At 36.7% G+C, this 19,280-nt stretch overlaps 1 non-coding gene across 7 annotated transcripts in view; it reads left to right on the top strand.

Annotated features, from left to right (window-relative positions):
- Positions 1-19,280, top strand: part of LOC112532525 — a 243,058-nt gene that overhangs the window by 140,170 nt on the left and 83,608 nt on the right. For 6 of the 7 annotated variants that reach the window (XR_006939490.1, XR_006939491.1, XR_006939487.1 and 3 more), the window contains 2 exons: positions 6,104-6,345; positions 7,895-7,959. This is a non-coding gene — a transcript (uncharacterized LOC112532525). The remainder of the gene's footprint in view (positions 1-6,103; positions 6,346-7,894; positions 7,960-19,280) is intronic. The other variant, XR_003075402.3, reaches the window with a different exon arrangement.

Below are 19,280 nucleotides of genomic sequence, written 5' to 3'. Positions count from 1 at the left end.
TGTCATCCCTTGCACTTTGGGCCAGAACCTTCACTAGCTGAAATGAGTAGTAGTTTCATTAGGTGTTTAAATTATCCTCAGGGAGTCAGGAGGAAAGACTTGGTCACTTAAATTGCATGCAGACCTGATAAAAATGTTGTATTGCTCAGGAGCAAGTGCAAAAAGTGGGGAAAAAATCAGGTTTCAGACAGACTTGTAGATAATCAGGACATAGAGTAGCCATTCTGGATTTACTGGGAATCTTGCTCTTATTGCAAGAATATTCTCATCAGAATGAATCTACAGGCAAAGGGAAGGGTACTCAATGTACCAGTGCTGGAAATATCTGTCTATATATCATAAACAAAACACTGCTGGCCATTCCTGTGAGTCTATCTCCAGTCATATACCTTTTATGTGTACTTCACCATTCATGAAAGTGATAGGAAATCCATTTCGTACAGGTAAGAATTTATTCAGTGCGTCAGTGTTCTCCTGTGTTGACTTTACCATGGCCAATTTAGCCTGATTCTCTATTTGTGGAAGACAGCTTTGTCTGTGAGCCATCAACAGAGGTGCTTATCAGACTTTTTCAAGCAAATAAAAATTATCTTTGCACTAGTATTTCTTCTATGTTAACAAGACCTTCAGTTTACAATATCTATTGGCTCTTCTAATACTAGAACTGTGCAAGCGGAAATATGTTGGAGATGCAGTGACTATTACTTTAGTGGGATCTACTGGTATGGAGTACAGGAGAGCACAAAACTCTTGATAAAAGTATCTTATTGCTCTCTTTACTTATGAGATTCTGTTTCTTAACTTATATTCTCGACAAAGAGATCTCCATTCTTTCACATATACATTCTGGATACATGTAGCTCTGTTGCTGTATCTTGCAAAAAAGCAGTAGAAAGTGAGGATAGTATTAGATGTCCTTGGATGCCTTGTGATTTGCAGCAGCGGGAGAGATATGTTTTATTTGATACCAAACAATAGCTTGGTATAGAATTTTCTAAACTCAATTTGGCTTCTCTCTATGCCCCATAACCAACCTGGCATTTCACAATAGAGGAATCAAATGTTGTTTGGCAGTATCTGATGTTGCAGCTCCTTAGAGCCTGATCTCAGAATTTGGCTGTCAAGAGTCTCTCTATCTGTAGTCAGCTGTGTAAAACAACAACAAAAAAAAGGATCAGCAGAGCTGTGACCTTTATACAGTTCAGTGGACTGCGAGAAGGCAGAATTGTTATTACTAGTTTTAAACCATGAATACATGTTGGTTTTTCTTAAATATTTGAGGCTAATGAAAACCTGTCACCAGAAGTATACAGCGTATCACTTCAAAAGGAATTTCATTTTGACCAAAGAACCTGTGCGAAAGTGTTGCACCACACCTCACTCTGTTTTGCCATGGCGGTTTGCTGTCCTGAGGAGAGGGTAATTTCTATCTTCCAGTGGCACATTAGCTACAGATGCACTAAGAAGCAAAATGTCAGTCACTGAAGGGCACTGACACCGTGTTTAATGATCTGAGGTTTAGTCTCTGCTGAGGTACTGCAGAAATTCTTGAGAAGAAAGTATTCAGTGTAATATGAATATATTACTAATCTTTCAAACCTTTGAGGCTATTAGGGTGAAACTTTGTCCAGATCACAAGTTTAAAAAAAAGTCTGTTCTGCTTGGAATACACAACATTTATCACTTGTGGGCCAGTATCATAAGTGAATTGAGTGTTACTGAAGTGATATTTGAATAGCAGTTAAGCCTTAAGTGAGTTATGGGTTTGTGCTTGCATGGTAGTCATGCCCCACAGACTGTTATGTGGGGAAAGCAGAGAATGGTTCATAACCTGGTCCTATATTCTTGTACCCTTAGAAAAATAGTTATGTTGCTTCTGCTTTCTGTCTTACATACAATTTGTTGCTGTATTTAAAATCCCAACTTTTGGGGATGTGATTATATAAGCAGCATGTTTTTTTGTCATCTTTCTCACTACAGTGGGTACAGACTAACATTTGAAAATATTAAGGGCTAGAGCATGAAAATAAAAAATAAAATGACTAACAGTTTACACACAGTTTGCTAGCTGTGTCAAACTTTCAGTTTCCAAATCAGACTTCTTGTTTGAATGTCCTTCAAATCTTCTTTCCTCCCAGAAAGAGGAAAGCAGTGTGGTTGGTTCGTGGAGCTTCCATCAATAAAAGTAGATCTGTTCTGATCTGCTCCCTGCTGAAGTTGTGATTGAATGAAGCTCCAAAGTCTCCCTCTGCTGCAGAGATTACTGTAACTTTTGTAGACCTCACACTGCATCATTGACATTCAGAATGGAAGTTTAGCAAGAGCTGTGCTTCCCTAATTACGTTTGGCATACCTGCTCTCAGTTGTAAAGCATTTCCTGTTGTCAGCTACGAAACCTTATAGGATTATAATCCCTTTCAAATAAAATCTTATCTTGCAATATTCTACCAAATCCAAGAATTATTGATGCTTGTTTTACAGGGTTCTTATCAATAACTTATTTTGACCTATTTGTACCTCATTAACTCCTGGTCTTGCTACTGCATTAGTGTGGCTGGCATTGAAATGCATCTGGCTCTGCCATCTAGCTTGATTTGAATTGATTGCTGATTTAATAATATAGCAGTAAATATGGCAGCTCAGTTTCCAACTCTTTCTATAATAAATATTCCTACATCTGCTCACTCATTCTACAGATTGCTTTCCCTCTAGTAGAAGTCCTTGCAGACAGTCTCAGAAACAGCAAGAGCTGTTGGTTGTGTTTTTTTCCTGGCCTACTAGTGTTATATGAAGATACATTGTTTTACGCTTATTCTGCTACTGCAGCTAATAGTCTGGCCATTAATTTTTGTCATTGTTGTCTATAGCACATGAATTAAATGGTATCTACAATACAAGGCATCTGCACTCTCCATATTGTTTGCTTAGTTTGGAGTTTAGGCACTTTAACAATTCATTATGTTCTTTTCCCTGCTCACTCTAGTTGCTCTTTCAATGAGGGCCATGTCTGTAAGGGTGTGGCTATTGCATCAAAAATGTAAAGATTATGCTGTTTCTAATCCTTTTAAAAATTACATGTAGGTGCCAATGATGTGAGTTGTGCAATATAATCAATTTTTTTCAGCTGTTAAATACAAACATTCAGGTAAAAGCAAAACAGGACACTTTTGTTTCTACTGGTCTTTCTGGGCTTATTGAGTATTTTCATGGTCAGCTCCAACATTTAGGGCATTGTTCCAACAGTAGTGTCCTGATGATCTTTCCCCCCACAAATGTTATAACAATGATTTTTGTCATCTTTATTATAAATTCCGTATGGTGGCTCAGTTATTGCTTTCACAATTTTACTGCCTGCACAAGGTTTTTATCTGGAAATCCACCACCATTCCTGGTAACTGGCATCACTCCATGCTGATGATTTCCTTTGTTTCTTGCCCATGTTTTGTCTCTTTGTAAATCGTATTCTGTTATTGTGGGTCTCACAAGATTGACCTCTGCTGTCATCTTCCACATGCCACATGCTGAGTAGAAACATAAGAAAACACCACATTTCTTAAGTAGAATAGCTCTAGGTTGAGAAAACTAGAACAGAAATTGAGCCTTGTGGCAAGCCAGTGTCTCCAGATGACAAAAGCTATATTTAAGGCCGTTTGGTGCTATTAACTTTTTGTTGCTCTGGACTACCCCTGCAGGTGCAACTTTCTTAGCTGTGAGAGACACTACCAAGGTGGCTCTCCACAAAAAATCATGATGAACATCTCCAGAGGTTGAAGAACTCTTCTGAGGATCTACCTTTGCTCTAGTGAGGTACCCTACAAATATATAAACTGCACTGGGCCCCACTGACTAGTGGAAATTTGTCACAAAGCTCATAGAGGGTTATAGAATATGGGAGTGAACCCCACTGACAGTGATGGAGGTGGAGTCTCTTACTTGGTCAGTCAAGGCATAATTGTGGAGTAAACTCAACACCAAGTCAGGGAAGGACTTTCCATGGGAAGATGCTGACCTGAATCTGTCTTTAGACTGTGGCTCTGACAGCAGGGTGGTGCTCAGCAGGTGAAGGGAAATGCTATTACAGTCTGCAGTGGGAGCGACTGTACTCAGGAGTAAGACTTGCACTATTTTGTAGGGTTTTCACTCTTCATCCTGGGTGATTAGTGGATATATGAGGGGACTGATTTTGCAAACAGGTGATGAAATATAATCATTCTTTGTTGCAATTCTGTCTATATACAAACAATATCTTTGAAGTTGCATTTCCCTGAATGATGCAAGAAGTAAACATGAGAGGCTCTCTGCTTGGACATGAGTAGAACATGAGTAGAACTCTGCTTGGACAAGGAACTACCATAACTCTGTCTTCTCTGCTCAGTTTCTTTCTTAAAATCCTTGTACATGTTGTCTAGTTGTTTCTTGGTCTTTCTGGCTACCTGATCTATGGGTTTCTGTGGTTTTGCCCATTCTCTACTTGGCAGTGATAATTGCCCTGACTTGCCACTTAATCCCCAAGGAAAATTGCAGTGGTTGGTTCTCTTCCTAGGCCTCTGCTTTGGGTTTTGACTTCTAATGTTTCATCTGTTCCACAGAAGTGTTGTAATAGGTTTTACATTTAGCCTACTACTTTATACTTGATAAAATGGGACTCCTAAGTTCAACGCTATTATGAGATTGCTTTGCTATTCCTATTTGTAGTTCGTAGTTTTTTGTTGAATGTTACCAATTTGATCTTCTCCTTTTCCTCATATAAAGTTTTTATTGTTTCATGTGCTAACTCAGTGTTTCAGAGAAGAATTAACTATTAAGGTCACACAAAGAAGGTATTTAGTTTTCCTAGGTTTCTGGGTGGGATGCTGAAGCTAATTGCATTTGTTAGTTTTAAGAAGACCCCTCTGACATTTAAGCCTGACTATTTTTCCTATTAGCAACACCTGGCAAGAGTTAAATTTAATTGCAAAAATATTCAAGTACTATTTTAGCTAAAGCCTATTTGTAAGATGTTTGTGTGCCAAGTTTTATCTGGAGTAAATTTTAACAGGCAAATACTAAATCAAGGCCAAGAGGTAGAGGGAGAATTGTGAAGGGGAGTAAAATAGAAAGACAAACCCTTAACGATAATGAAAATGGATACAGAGAAGTTTATGGTATTAACAAAGACAATTGCCAGAGTTGTAAAATCCAGACTTTTCAGCCTGTAAGACTCCTGGGAGCTGCTAGAGATTAAGAAAATTAAATGTAATGGTTCATATATGATTCAGAATTTTGTTTCTTTTCTCCATTCTCAAAAGAGTAAACATGACCTACTTTCTAAATAGTGTAGTTTAGTGGGGAATTCCCCCAACTCCCAGTGTTAGCTTGCTTGTTCCTTTCCTAAACAGGTGCTAACTCCCATCTCTGCTTTACTACTGCTGGCATACTGTGTGCTAAACATGTTGTGACATTCTTTCCTCTCAGTTTACAATAAAGATGGTTGTGCTCTTTCCTGCATTCCAGTTTTGTTAAGCTTCTGGGATTAATGTACTATCTAAATTAATTTTCTGCATGTTAGTTGTCAACCACAATGAAGTAAGTAAATAAACTATCCTCTAAGAGTTGTGCTTTTATATTTAATCAGATACTTGTAATGACGGTTTGAAAAACAAAAAATAGAAATGCAGGCATCTCCATAAAAGATTGCCACTTCTTGTTTATTTGCAAAGTTTGTGTTCGGTATAAAAGAGGAAAGTTTGTTTAGAAATCACAGAATCATAGAATGGTTTGTGTTGGAAGGGATCTTATTTCATTTAGTTCCAGCACCTCCAACCATTTAAGGGATATCTTCCACAAGATGAGCTTGCCCAAAGCCTCATCCAGCCTGACTTTGAACACAGTCAGGGATGGAGCATCCACTTCTCTGGTCAACCTGTTCCAGCACCTCACTACCCTCTGAGCAAAGACTTTCTTCCTAATAACTAAGTGAAATCTACCTTCTTGTAATTGAAAACTTTCTCCCTCTCCTTCCCCTTCTCCTATCTTTACAATCTTTGATAAAGTATCTCTCCCTGTTTTTTTTTCTATAGCCCCCTTTAAATACTGTAAGACCAATATAAAATTTTTCCTTCAGTCTTTTCTAGGCTGAAGAACCTCAACACTCTCAGCCTGTCTTCATTGAAGTACTCCAGCCCCCTTCTAGACCAACTGTAACAGGACCTAGTTGTAGGACTTTGTACTTGACTTTGTTAACAAACTTCATGAGGTTTGCATGAGCTAAACACCTCCTAAGGCTGTCCAGGTCCCTCCAAATGGCATCCCCTCCCCCCACTGTGTTGTTTGCACCACTCGGTGTCATCTGCAGACTTGTTTAGGGTAAGTGAACCTGAAACTCAAAGTGATATCAGTTGGCTGGCTTTGAGCTGGAAAGATTTCTATCCAGAAGATTTGTTCCAATATATCTTTACAGATAAACAAAGAGTTGAAAAAATCAACAAAAACCCTGAGAGGAAAATGAAATTAGACTGAAGGTTACAAGCCAAGTCTGTTTTTGTCTACTGTACATCACTATAAAAGCTTGCTAAAGTATGGAACAAAACTTGTTTTTGATTCTGCCTTTTCAGAAGATCTGATGTTTAGTTTGCTGGATCTAGTCTTACATGGGGGAGGAGAGGAATGAAGTGAGTTTGTTCTGCTATCACAGCATTGAATGCTTGTGAAATTTTTTTTCTCCAATTATTTTCCTAGTGTATTATTTCCTCTTCTCAAATACAATTGCATGGATCTAAATGAGACACTGGGACATATGGTGGAGAATGTTCTGCTTGCTTTTCCTAAGAGTCACTACAAGATTTGATTGTCATGTATATATACCGCAAGAAAAAACAAGTATTTCTGCAATAAATGAAATGTATTTGCAAGGAATTATTTGAAAAACAAGCATGGCTTTGTTTAGCTCTGTTTATGGCTTTTTTTATTCATAAGAAGTAAACAATTTCCTCTAGTTACAGGCGTTAGACCAGTTAGCAAGAGGACTTGTTCATATATTTTTCTTTTACTTTTATGATCCAAGTATTAGGATCTGGGATTTTGGATCCAAAGGGAATGAATTTACGTATGCAGGACACGTTGTTCAAGGAGCTAATACTTACAGTAAACAGAGGTTGCCTAACTGTTGAGTAATGCTACAATAGTTATTTCCAATATTTTGCAAGAAACAATGTTCATGCAATATTTTACCACTAGCAATTTGTTAGTGGTTTTCATTCCATGCCAAACAAATCTCTAAGGACTGTAATTCCAAAAACATGGAGTATAACACATTGGTAACTACATACTCTACTTCTGTAAGGTAAACCATACATGAGATAATCTCTTCTCTTCCTTAAACATTGCTTTAAAATCTAGATTGTGTAAAAATACTCTTGTGATATTACATGTAGTTGATTTTGTGCATTGAAGGTAATTCTTATTAATAAAAGTAGATCAGGCACACAACAGATTGCTTGAAGACAGATGTAGTCTGAAGAGGCCATAATTGCCGTTTCTTTTAGCAAGTGTCAGATGTTTACATTATGTGTTCAAATCTAGTAATACTAAAAACATATACCCCATTAGGAAGTACTTTTATCTTAATTCTTTATACAATATATTATACTGACTGAGACGAGGACATATGTGTAAAGTTTTACAGTGATTCAAAGTATTTTTTTGTAAAGCATGGATTTCTCACCCCGTTCCTACAGGCATTCATAATATTCCTCTACTTAGTGTACTTCACTATAGTGATACATTATTGCTAGAAATTTTCTTTTGTATTGAAATACGTGATCATTTTCTAGGTGAAGTCAATTAGTAAATGCTCCTACTAATGTAATGCTGATCGGCTTCTTACTTTTGAGACAGAAATGTTTTAATTTTGCAGGTGGAGAACTAAGGGGTGAAGAGGATGAGTGGCCTTTAAAATGTCGTCTTGTGGTCATCAAAGTGGTAAGAGAAGCTAGAATTTTTTTCTCCTCTGCTTTTGCTTTCTCTAGTGTTTTGCAGTGTGTATATGCAGATTTCAACGTCTGTTTTGAAGGAAGATACAGGCTTGATGCAGATTTAATTAAACTCTACTGTTCTTTAGTCAGGTTTTGATTTTGGGATATTGGATACAAAATGAATGTTTTGAGGAGAAACCAGGACTTTTCCCAACTTTTCAGCTGCCTGTTTCTTAACAGGTACTTTGCTGGTGCAGTCCTATCATGACCACTATCTTTAAAGATAATATAAGATCATTTTGACCTGAAGTAAGCTTGTGCATTTATTTATGTGGTGTAACGGTGTGCATACCTAACTAGATACATAGTTATTTTCCTTAATGCATCTACATTGTTTTATCTGTCAACGGTTTTTATGAAGTTCCTAATTGATTGGTTTCTGGTTACTTCATTTTATTAAGGCAATCTGACTAAAACTTTTAGGTGGCTGTTGGGAAGGTTTGCCTTTGGTTTGGACTTGCAGTGTAATATAATAAGGTACATCAGCTTAGTTTTTATCAAACTCACCCCCCAATTAACATCCACTTGTGAAACTAACTGTAATAGATGGTGTTTTTCTCATTCCCCTTCTGTAATCCTTGATAAGTGGTAGTGGAACCTGTATCTAAGTCTGTGGCTACATCTGTGCCTTTTAGTGCATTTAAAAAAGAGAACAATTCAAGTATTTCTGATATTTCAGAGCTTGCTTTGCAGATAATAGATGTCTTTAAAATCATGGCTAATATTCCTTGGTGAGACATCGCATGAGAAGACTGGCTTTCTGTTAAGATTCTGGAGTAGATATGGTGGGATAGAATCTTGTGCAGGAAACCTATGTCTTTAGCAAGAGAGAAAGGTAAATTGAGAGGTAGCTGCTGGCAGATCTCTACTTTGGAGTGGAGAAGTGTGTGTGGAATTATTTGGCAAATGATTTTTTGAGGAGGAGATTAGCTCCAGCTGAGAGCGATGAATTCCATTTACCTAAATGCATCTAAATACATAGCAGGGATATGAATACTTGGAAAGGTAGCTGCATCAATGCAAAAATATGGTGTACACAGTTGATGCGGAGTGGAATATCTATTAGTGTGAAAAATGGTCTGACGTTGTCTTTGATATTCTGAATAGAGAAGCTGATTGTGAAGTAAAGGATAAAAACCACAAAGGAGTAGTAATTAGTGTAAAAAGGAGGAAGGATGAAGAGGAGCATTGGAGGGCATGAGTCAGGGAAATGGTGGTGCAGATGTGAAAATAATACTTCATGGAGGTGATACATGAGAATGAAGGGAGTGTACTGAGAAAATTAAAGAAAACTGAGAACTGGAAACCAATTCCTTTATTGTGGTGTTGAATAACATGTACAGAGTAAGAAAAACCTCGAGAAGATAAAGGTTATATCAGGGTGGCATTTCACAGGGGAAATGCGTTTCACTCTGTTTACTGCACATTTTCTCTAGTTTGTTTCACTGTTTATTTCTCTTCGGATCTGACAACTTTGTAATAGGTAGAAGTCGTCATATTTTGTTCTGTGAGGAAAGCATTTGCTGATGGGAGTTCATTAGCCTGTTTTGTGCATCATTTTTTTTATTGCATCCCAGTTCTTCTTAGTGCCCTCAAGACCTAAAATAATGCTGGTTTATACAGTACTACACAGCTAAAGGAACACTCAACATGAGCTAGCTATAAAGCTATGCTAGAAAGTTTGCCAACACCCAAGGACAGGATCACTCACATCTTTGAACACAGAGTTTAGATTGAAAAGCTAAGAGTATGCTGCATTACTTCAGACTAACTGGAACACCTCTCATCGGAAACAAAAAGATAACCATAAAGAGCCGTATGTATATTGAAGGGGCCCACATAAGCATGAGATAACCCAAGGATCACTTACACAGCATTGCCTTGAAGCTTCATATGAGGGAAGTTTCCAAAGCAATGCTTATAGAATATTAGTAAGTAAGAAAGCAAAAAGTATTACAACTAAAAATTGTCTTCTTTCCAGTAGATATTAGGAATAGTACTACTGAAACTATATTTGTAGAATCCATGAACAATAGCAATAAAGTGTTCGTATCTGCATTTCGAAGAACATTTAGTGCTTCTCCATCTGGAAGAAGACTGGGGATGTACTAACAGTAAGTAATGAAACTGTTTCAGTGTTCACTTTGGAACTAAACCTATCATTCTTCACCAGTGAACACTGCTTGGACCATGGTAGTTCTGAAATACACATAGAAAAGCTGGCCATGTAAGAGAAAAATTTATAGAGCAGAATTGTAAATGACAGAGTTGAAATTCACAAAGATGTTTGTCTCCCATATGAAGGGTTGCTATGAAGTGGTGTTGTTTGAGATTTAATTGCATAGGTACTAGTTAAAATTCAAGATTTGGATGGTGAAGATAAACACCCTATCATATAATGGCAAAAGAAATTTACTTGGCATATAGACAATGATTAGTGATAAAATTACTCTTGTTGTTCATCTTCTATTCTTGGATTATATGTACAGTTAAAAGTCTAAAATTGCACCTTGAAAATGAAAAACTAAAACAAATGTTAGAGCAACTAAAATTTACTCTTGAAAATGGATGCTCTTCCCTTTTCTGGAAGTGAGAGTGTGGGAATGAGATAAGTTAGAATGTTAATTATAGATCAGCTATGGCATGGTGATTGTCCATATACAGTCTGTTTCCTAGAAGGTAATGCAAGCTTAGTGAAAAATAATTACTCCTTGATGAAATAAGCTACTTGGCATTACAGCAGGAATAGATGATGTGCTATAAAATCACTACTGTGTTTTACTCCTTGTTCTCTGGAGTACTGTAAGAGGAAAGACAGCATGGAGAGTCTTGAAATTCAGAGGCAATTATCCTTCCCAAGCTTTGCATGGTTCTCAGGATGGTGAATAACGGGTTGCTGTTCTGCACAGCTGTACAGCTACTGGATTTGCTTCAACAAAACATCAGCTTGTCAGAGAAAATTGGCTGCAGGAAGATAACAGATGTACAAAAGAAAATAGGGATAGGATAACTTAACATCTTTCTATTTTGTTTACTGGACTTTTTTAAAAGGGGAAAAATGGCAAGTTGCTATTTTTTCCCTTATAAACTAATTTTATCATACCCATTCGTTCATATTACTGCACCACAGATAAGAGGGCTGTTGTTGCAGCTTGGCTACATCATATTATACCTTCCTTTTCCAAGCACTTGTGTGTTTGCTACTCTTTAAATGGCAACAGAAGCTGGCAGGAATCTACACTGCTTCTCCTTTTAAAGAATGAGAAAAACTTTGGTTAACTCTTCTCTTTGCTTGGTCTATTGTTTCAGCTTCTTTGCAATGACAATTGCAGACATCTTGCTAGAAGGAATTATGGTTCAGTCTCTCTCTGAAGTTTGTTTGCTAAAAAAAAAAAACAGTTTTTTTCCTGGTGTTTTGTATTTGTTTCATTCTGGTAGCAGTCATGGACACTAATTCCTAAACATGGGCTTGTTGTTCCTGCTTGGGGAGTCTAATTATAGAAATATAAAAGGCAGAGGAACTATGAATTTTGACACAATCCCAGAAATTTTAGAAAGTCATGGTGCCCTTTCAAGTGAGGTTGTGAGTGGAAACATTCAGGACCTGCTGTTCCAGGAAACCTGTTGTTCTCATCAGAAGACCTCTTTGCGGGCACAAACAAAAAGTTGACTCCTGTCCTGGAAAGCTTGTTGTCTAATTTGCAGCTACTTTTTAGCAGCAACTGTCCACAATAAATCTCAAAAGGTTGTGTTCTGTCAACAATTCATTAGAGCTTTCACTGAAGGAAATACTGAACACCAGCGACACTGAAACGTGTCTCTGACCCAAACAAAATATTGGATGTTAACTGCAGGAATAGTTATAGGAGCCCTTCATCCTGTCTTTGACAGTCATTAAAGTCCATGCCTGTAGAGGCCTATGAGCATAGGGAAGCAGGCAGTGTTGCTTCCTGGGAATATTCTCATAGTCAACAATTTGTGGGTTGGGGGCATCCAGATCCAGGCATAATGATGTGGTATTGAGGTGACTTTGCCTCATTAGATTTCTCTTCCATAAACTTGTCTACTTTTTCTCTGAACTCATCTCAACTGCTACTATTCATAGCATCTGGTACACCATGTCCCACTGCATAATTATGTACTATGGGAAACTTGTTTCCTTTTGCTTGTTTTGATGCTGGCACCCACTGGTTTCAAGGGTAAGTCTATTTTTTAGGATTGTAGTAGTGATTTGGAATGGCTTCAAGTAAAATATGCTCATCTTACAGTACAAAAGTGTTCAATATTATGATGATAATGTAGGCACCAACATATTTTTCTATGTATTTCAATACTGAAGATATTTGTTTGCTAACCAGGATATTGGTTTTAATAGAAGTCACTAGTGATGGCAAAAAGAAAAACAGAACAACAAACACAAACAACACAAGAAAAGTAGTTTTTTTTCTGCCTAGAAACCCTGGTGAACATAGTGAGATAGTCTCCTTGATCATGAGTCTTGGGAGACAGGGCAGACAGTAGCAAAACTTGCCTGTTGATGCAAGATTGGATTTCTGAGATCCAGTAGTTCAATAATTATTTCAGATTTTTGTTTAGAATCTCTATTTTATTTTTTATTTAATTTCCTTTTGAATAGAGTACCTCTATGACATGTTTACAGAAATGATTTTAATTTACCCAGAACTCCATGCTGCTGCAGTTAAGTTGTACAACTGAACTGTTTATAGCAAGCAGCAGTCTTTCTTCTCCACTGAGGTCTGCCAGGTAAATACACACATTAATTTGTAAAACTGACCACAGTAGTCTTTATTTGCAACATTTTTAGTTGTTGTTTATTTTTGACTACTTGTTTGTGATTGTTTATTCAAATTGACAACACATACTGAGACATTCACGTGTCTTGGAAATAAAATGCTGTATTGTTTACAAACACAAATACGCTCTATAATTTCACATGAATGCTTAAAATAATTATTAAACAAGTCCATGTTTTCATGCTGGGCTGAGTTTTCCTTCCACATCTGTAGTAAATTGCCCCAAGCTACACTGACTCAAAAGAACTAGATTGTCTTTCAGTAGTATGGCTAGGGTCAGAGGATGAGTTGTGAAAAAGAGTACTGTGATTTTATAGTTGATCACAGGAAAAAATGTTATATTTCAGAAAGTAAAATGCACAAAAATTAATTTCTTTAGTAGGATCTTCTGGTTTCAGCATGTCTTCTGCCACTCTTTAAGCAGACTTAAGAGTTCCTATAAACGGATAGAATATTATGAAATACAAAAATGGTAGAAGTGTCAGTGTCAGCTGTGCAAATTTTCAGGAAGTGATTGATGATTAAAGTTTCTGTATTATCATGGTATTATTCATATCAAATCCAAATGACTTTTGCAGCCTGGATTTAACTTTCACATTAGTGAATATCATTTAATGAGCAAACTATCCTTTAGCTGTGGAATGGATCATGTAGTCCAGTTCTTGTGGACTTCCCTGTCCAATTTCCATAAATAATTTTTCATTCTGATTTTCTTTCCTTTCCCTTTCTGTCTGGATGTATTAGACACTATGAATGCTTTCTTCATGGAACCATCTTAAGAAGTGTGTATGTGTGGCAGAAGAGTAATATTTATTTCTTCACCTCAGGGCAGCTTGTGTATAAAATGAAAGTCCAGTGAGAACAGCCAAAGTTTACAATAAGATTTGAAAAAACTAAGGCATGTTAGTATAACTGAAGAGAATACACCAATGTGAACCAGCCTTCTTAAAAAGGGAGAAAAAAATATAGTCACCTGAGCTAATACTTCTAGAGGGAGAGAGGCTCTGTGCGTTGTAACTATGGTCAGTCCAGCTCTTTGGAAACATCTCTAGAAAGAAAATGTTCTGATGCTGAGTGCACCATTCTTGCATAATGAAGGTCCAGTGACCAAAGCAATGGAGGAACAGAGTAAATCTGACTTTCAATTTTGAAATAGGTACATAAGGAAGAAATAGTTGATCTATGATATAATTTGAAAAACCATGCTATATTTTTGTAAGCACGTATCTGATTTGCTTTTCTTTGACAATCTGTATCTGGTATGACCATTGTTTTTGTTCAAAACTAATCACTTTTCAAACATTTCTCCCTGCACAGTTTTACCATCTGTTGATGAATATAAGTAAATATTGTTATTGTAAACATACTCTCTAGTCTGGCCGGTAATGTGTGATCCAAATTAAATCTTGGCTCTTTAAGGAGTTGCTGATTTTTAGTGGTTCTGAGTATGTGAGATTGAGAGTGTGTATTAAAACCACAAACCACCAAGGTAATGTTGTTTTTTTTGCTTTGGAGACCCTGGCTCTACAATAGGAGGGGGGGTTGGGAGGGGGATGCTAGAAATCTGGGTGCATGAGGTAAGTGTATGGAAGTTCTGCTTACATATGGAGTGAATTAGGAAAGGCTGAGAGAGAAAAATACTGCATTTTCCAGTGTCCATCATTATGAAAGTGGAGTAAGTGTTAAGCAACTGCCAACTTTACATGCTGAGCAGGATACTGACAGTAAGCTTGTCATCCTTAAGTTGCTTGTTTTACCAATATGTTTCTCTTTGTTCTTGATGGGAGGAAAATCTTAGGCAATCTCAAATATAGAAAGTATTGAAGTTAGAATTGTTTAAATGGAAAATTTAGCCACATTAATAGTGTTTCATCTTTTTCCTATTAAGGAAAAACTAATGGCAAAGGTTGTGGGACATAATTTAGATATAACGAAGTTAAATAAGGACAGAGTGGCCCCATGATAGGAAAAGAATTAGCCCAAGACAGCTTGAGAGGAAACAAAGCCACAGCAGATCTATTTTCTGCATCTGTAAATAAATACTGAATGTACAAGTCAAAATTGACCTGAGAGGCTCTCCTTGGGTTTGAAGGAGAAAATTCACTGGAAATGTCAACATAATAACAGGGATACCTCAGGTGTAAGTGGAAAAAAGAAGTATACTCTTAAGTAGTAATCAGAAAAATAATTAAAATAACATCAGCTGTATCTGCTATGTCCTTTAGGGTCATAATTGTCTACATGGTATAATTCTCAGTCAGTAAAGGAAAATTCAAAGTGAAAGTTTTTCTTAGTTTTCTTCACTACTTTACAATGTGAAATTAGACCAATTTTCCAGATGTCTCTTATGTATTCAGTTGGGCAAGCCAAAAGGGTATTTTGCTGTTTCATTGAATAGAGTTCTTTGTAAATTAAACAAAATACTTTTATTAAGCACTTGGCGCAGCAGCTACCTGAGCTGATGTAGACAAAGCAGATGAAAAATATCAAAAATTAATGTCATGTGTTTTCCGTTGTGCTCAGAAATATTTTCTTCACTGAAATATGAAATGTTGGTGTGAACTGAAATAAAATCTTAAGAAGAGGGCCATACCTAGGACAATTTCCGAAGTTTGAGAATGCAAAATGTGTGCAAAATAAACGGAATCAATCAGATAATCCCAACCTGAATAATGAAACATTTCCATGACGTTACTGGAGGGCAAGTGAAACTATTCTCAAATGATGAAAATGAAGTTGCACAACTTGAAGCATTGCTGAATGTGGAAACAAACTGGAAACCTTGATCAGAAAGATATTCAGAAATTCTAATCAAGCAAAGACAGTCCTGAATAGTGCAGTTTGGACTCTTATCCAACCTACCACAAATTTGAGATAAGTATCATTTGTGGCAGTAACTGTGCCATTCAGATAACCTCCATGATTGAAACTGCTGCCTAATGAATATTCCTAGCTTATATTATGAACCTTGTTCCCTATCTGAAGAGCAGGAACAATTTAATTTGTATACTCTGTGGACTGGGGAAAAAAAAAAACTTTTATTTACTCTCTTAGTTCCAAAGTTAAAGTACTAAAACCAACAAGGATCATTTCCACTAAATATAATCTTTTTCACTAGTTATTTTATGTTTTTGCTTTCTCAGTATTTCTCAGTACTTTTCTTGATGTGGCAGGTAAGCCTGTTTATCCAGGTGCTGACTGTGGTTATCTTCCATTCGTTTCACTGTGATGGAGCTAATCAGAACATGGTAGAAATGAGCTTTTTTTACTTAGTTCTTTTAACTGAAAATGGAATGAAGAGAGAGATTGAGAGAGGAAATTTGAACCTTTTTTAGCAAACGCATTTTAAAAGTATATTTGCATAATGGCAGAATTGTTATTTGGAAGGAACTTGTAAAGATTCTCCCTATAAAGGCAGCACTCTAAGATCATAAGATCACCAAGATTGGAAAAGACCTTCAAGATCATCCTTTCCAACTGTCCACCTACCACCAATATTTCCCCACTAAACCAAGTCCCTTAGTACAACATCTAAACATTTCTTGAACACCTCCAGGGACAGTTACTCCACCACCTCACTGGACAGCCTGTTCCAGTGCCTGACTGCTCTTTCAGAGAAGAAATTTTTCATAATATCCAACCCGAATCTCCCCTGATGCAACTTGAGGCCATTCCCTCTAGTTCTATTGCTAGTTACAGTGGAGAAGAGGCTGATCCCCACCTCGCCATAACCTCCGTTCAGGTAGTTGTAGAGAGTGATAAGGTCTCCCTTGAGCCGCCTCTTCTGCAGACTAAAAAGTCCCAGCTCCCTAATCTAGTGGTGCAAAATCTAGTAGTACAGATATGATAGCATAAAATAGTTCTAGTTCAGAAATGCAAATCTACAAGAATCAGTGTTGGACTGTCTCCTAAATCATTGTTGTGGTCTACAAAATAGCTAGCATCTGATGTTTCAGCTTTATCTGAAACACTTCCGTGTACAAATTACATGGGAAGAATACAGTTCTGCTAATAGCACAAAAACTGCCATATCTGATTTTACTCAAAAGTAAGAAAAAATTACTCTGGACTGAAATGCAATGTGGAAAGTATTATCCCAAGCACAGTTTGTTTTAGTACTACAATTGTAATGAGTCTGCAGCCTTCATATACTCAATCTGACATCAGACTGGGATGACTTTTCCAGAAAGAATAGTATGGCACAGAAAAGATTTATATGTGTAGGCATCCTCAGCAGTGGCATGCTGAACAATAAAACATGTGGTTTAGTTGTTGAATATTTTAAAAAGAATACGCTACAGACATGAGTGTACTTCCCTCTGCTACATGCAGCCAGGAGGCTGGACACCACTGCACAATGTCTAGTTTTAATTTGTGGCTGGAGGCGTCTTTAACATAGTTCTGTCTTACATCATGGTAAAAAAAAATGATCCTGTGATTTGTAAGAAGTTTGCCTAGATTAATTATAATCATGAAAGTAAGGAATATTTTAAATCAACCCGACTGGATAGATTCTAGTCTTTGCGTGTGTACACATGATATAGATAATCAGAGCAATATGCTTCATTCAGACCAACAGCAATCAGAAAATTACTCCTGCTTTAAACTATACAGGTTGCTGTGATTACATCCTTTATATTTTTAATATGAGTTCCCTGCAACTCCCAGACTCTCAAATGCTTCAAACAAGCTGTAGCAGTAGAACTTTTAATTATACTGTTGTTTACTGGGTGATGTACATCTTATTCTGAGTTAGTCCTGGACAAATGGATAGGAGTAAAGTGAGCTAAAAAAAAATTGCAGAACAGCTGTGGACAGAAAGAATGTGTTGATTTAGAATACTCTCTTGGTAGTTTTCTTGCATGTTGCTATGGTAGAAAAAAAATTGTTTTTATTACAGATTTTCCAAAGTGACAGGTGTCCTCTTGAGTGGATTTCTGTGCTTTTACCCTTAACTTTGAAGAAGTTGTTGTCCATTTGGAATTCTGTACTCTGAAAAAGGCAATTTGTGGTTGTGTATTGACTGCAACCATTCCCAAGAAAAATACATTGGGACAAAACTTTTCACAGAGAGGTATCTAGCCTGCAGTGGTTATAAGTTGTGATTATTTATAGGTCATTCTTGAGAAAAAGAAAATAAAATAATATTCTTGGATTAGTTGAGAAATTCATAACAAGTATATTTGATAAATTCTCTTTATTTTGAATTTGAATGTGAAACACATACACATCTTTAATTTTGAAATAAACCATGCCATTACTAAAATTCCAGTTCACTTAATTGCACATGAAATATTTGAGGTACTTTTACTTTGTAGTAGAGAATGCTGCTGGGATATTGTAATGAAATGGCGACTACCTTATTTCCATCACAACATCAGTTCTTCAGTGCCATGCATGTTTTTAGAAAGTGAACAAGGAAAGTATACAAAAATTTTCAAAACTAGTATATTTTGGTTTTACTCTTTGCAAATGGCTTTTCTATCTGCACAGCTTAACTTGTTTGTTAACTGGATATTACCAATAGATAAGAATTCAACAGACCATATTTTTGGTGCTTCTTAGCTTAGCAAGGTTTACATAATCATACAGCTTCTTTGAAATAAACAACAGTTGGGACAAGAATCCAGGATTTTTGCAAAAGCATATTTTTTCTGGTCTTGAAGAAGTGATATGGTTAAGTATAACTTTTCAAAATCATTCATGTTTCTAAATTTGCATTCTATCTGCAAGAGGTTCCTTCTAGGGAAGTCCAGTGCAAGAATCTAACCTAAAGACATTCGATCTCTGCTGTTGGAGAAACCCTGTCCATGAACTGGTTATGCAATGTGTCACAAGTAGTTAATTTAGGCAGCTAAATCAGATTCCTGGGTTGAGGTTGTTTGTAAAATATCCATGGTATCAAGGATATTCTGAATGATGTCTTCGTGTCCATTTCAGTGGACATGATACCAGAATTATTTGTACCAAGCTTGTTTCAACATTTCTTTGGCTTAATGCTCAAATGTGTAAAACCAGTGGTTCTATTTGAATAACATGCTCTTTACACCAGGGATTTCTCCTTATCTTTGTTCTGATAACCTATCACTTGTATCAAATGATATCACTACTCAGAGTTTCAATTCTGGATTCACTTTGGCTAGATCTTCTTCAGACCTATGAAAAGACAGTGCAATTTTCTTACTGGTATCAATTAATGTCTCTTTTTCCCTTATAAAAAAAAAAGTTAAGGGTAGTTGTCTGAAAATTCCAGTCCACACAGGACAGACTGTTGCTGTGGCTGACCTTTCTCTTGCCTGCAATTTCTTACAGGTCACTTTTTTTAAAAATTTCTTCACTGCAAGATAAATCTTGAGCTAGGGAGAGAATGGACAATGAAGGGAAATGCAGTTTTTGCAATTGCAGTTGAGGATGAATAGATTTGCTTCAGTTAGCTTTCCTGTTTTCTTCTAGC

This window comes from Gallus gallus, chromosome 5 (assembly GCF_016699485.2).
Source record: "Gallus gallus isolate bGalGal1 chromosome 5, bGalGal1.mat.broiler.GRCg7b, whole genome shotgun sequence".
Classification (NCBI taxonomy): Eukaryota; Metazoa; Chordata; class Aves; order Galliformes; family Phasianidae; genus Gallus; species Gallus gallus.
The sequence above is the reverse complement of the archived record's forward strand: the minus strand, read 5'-3'. Positions and strand labels throughout refer to the sequence as shown.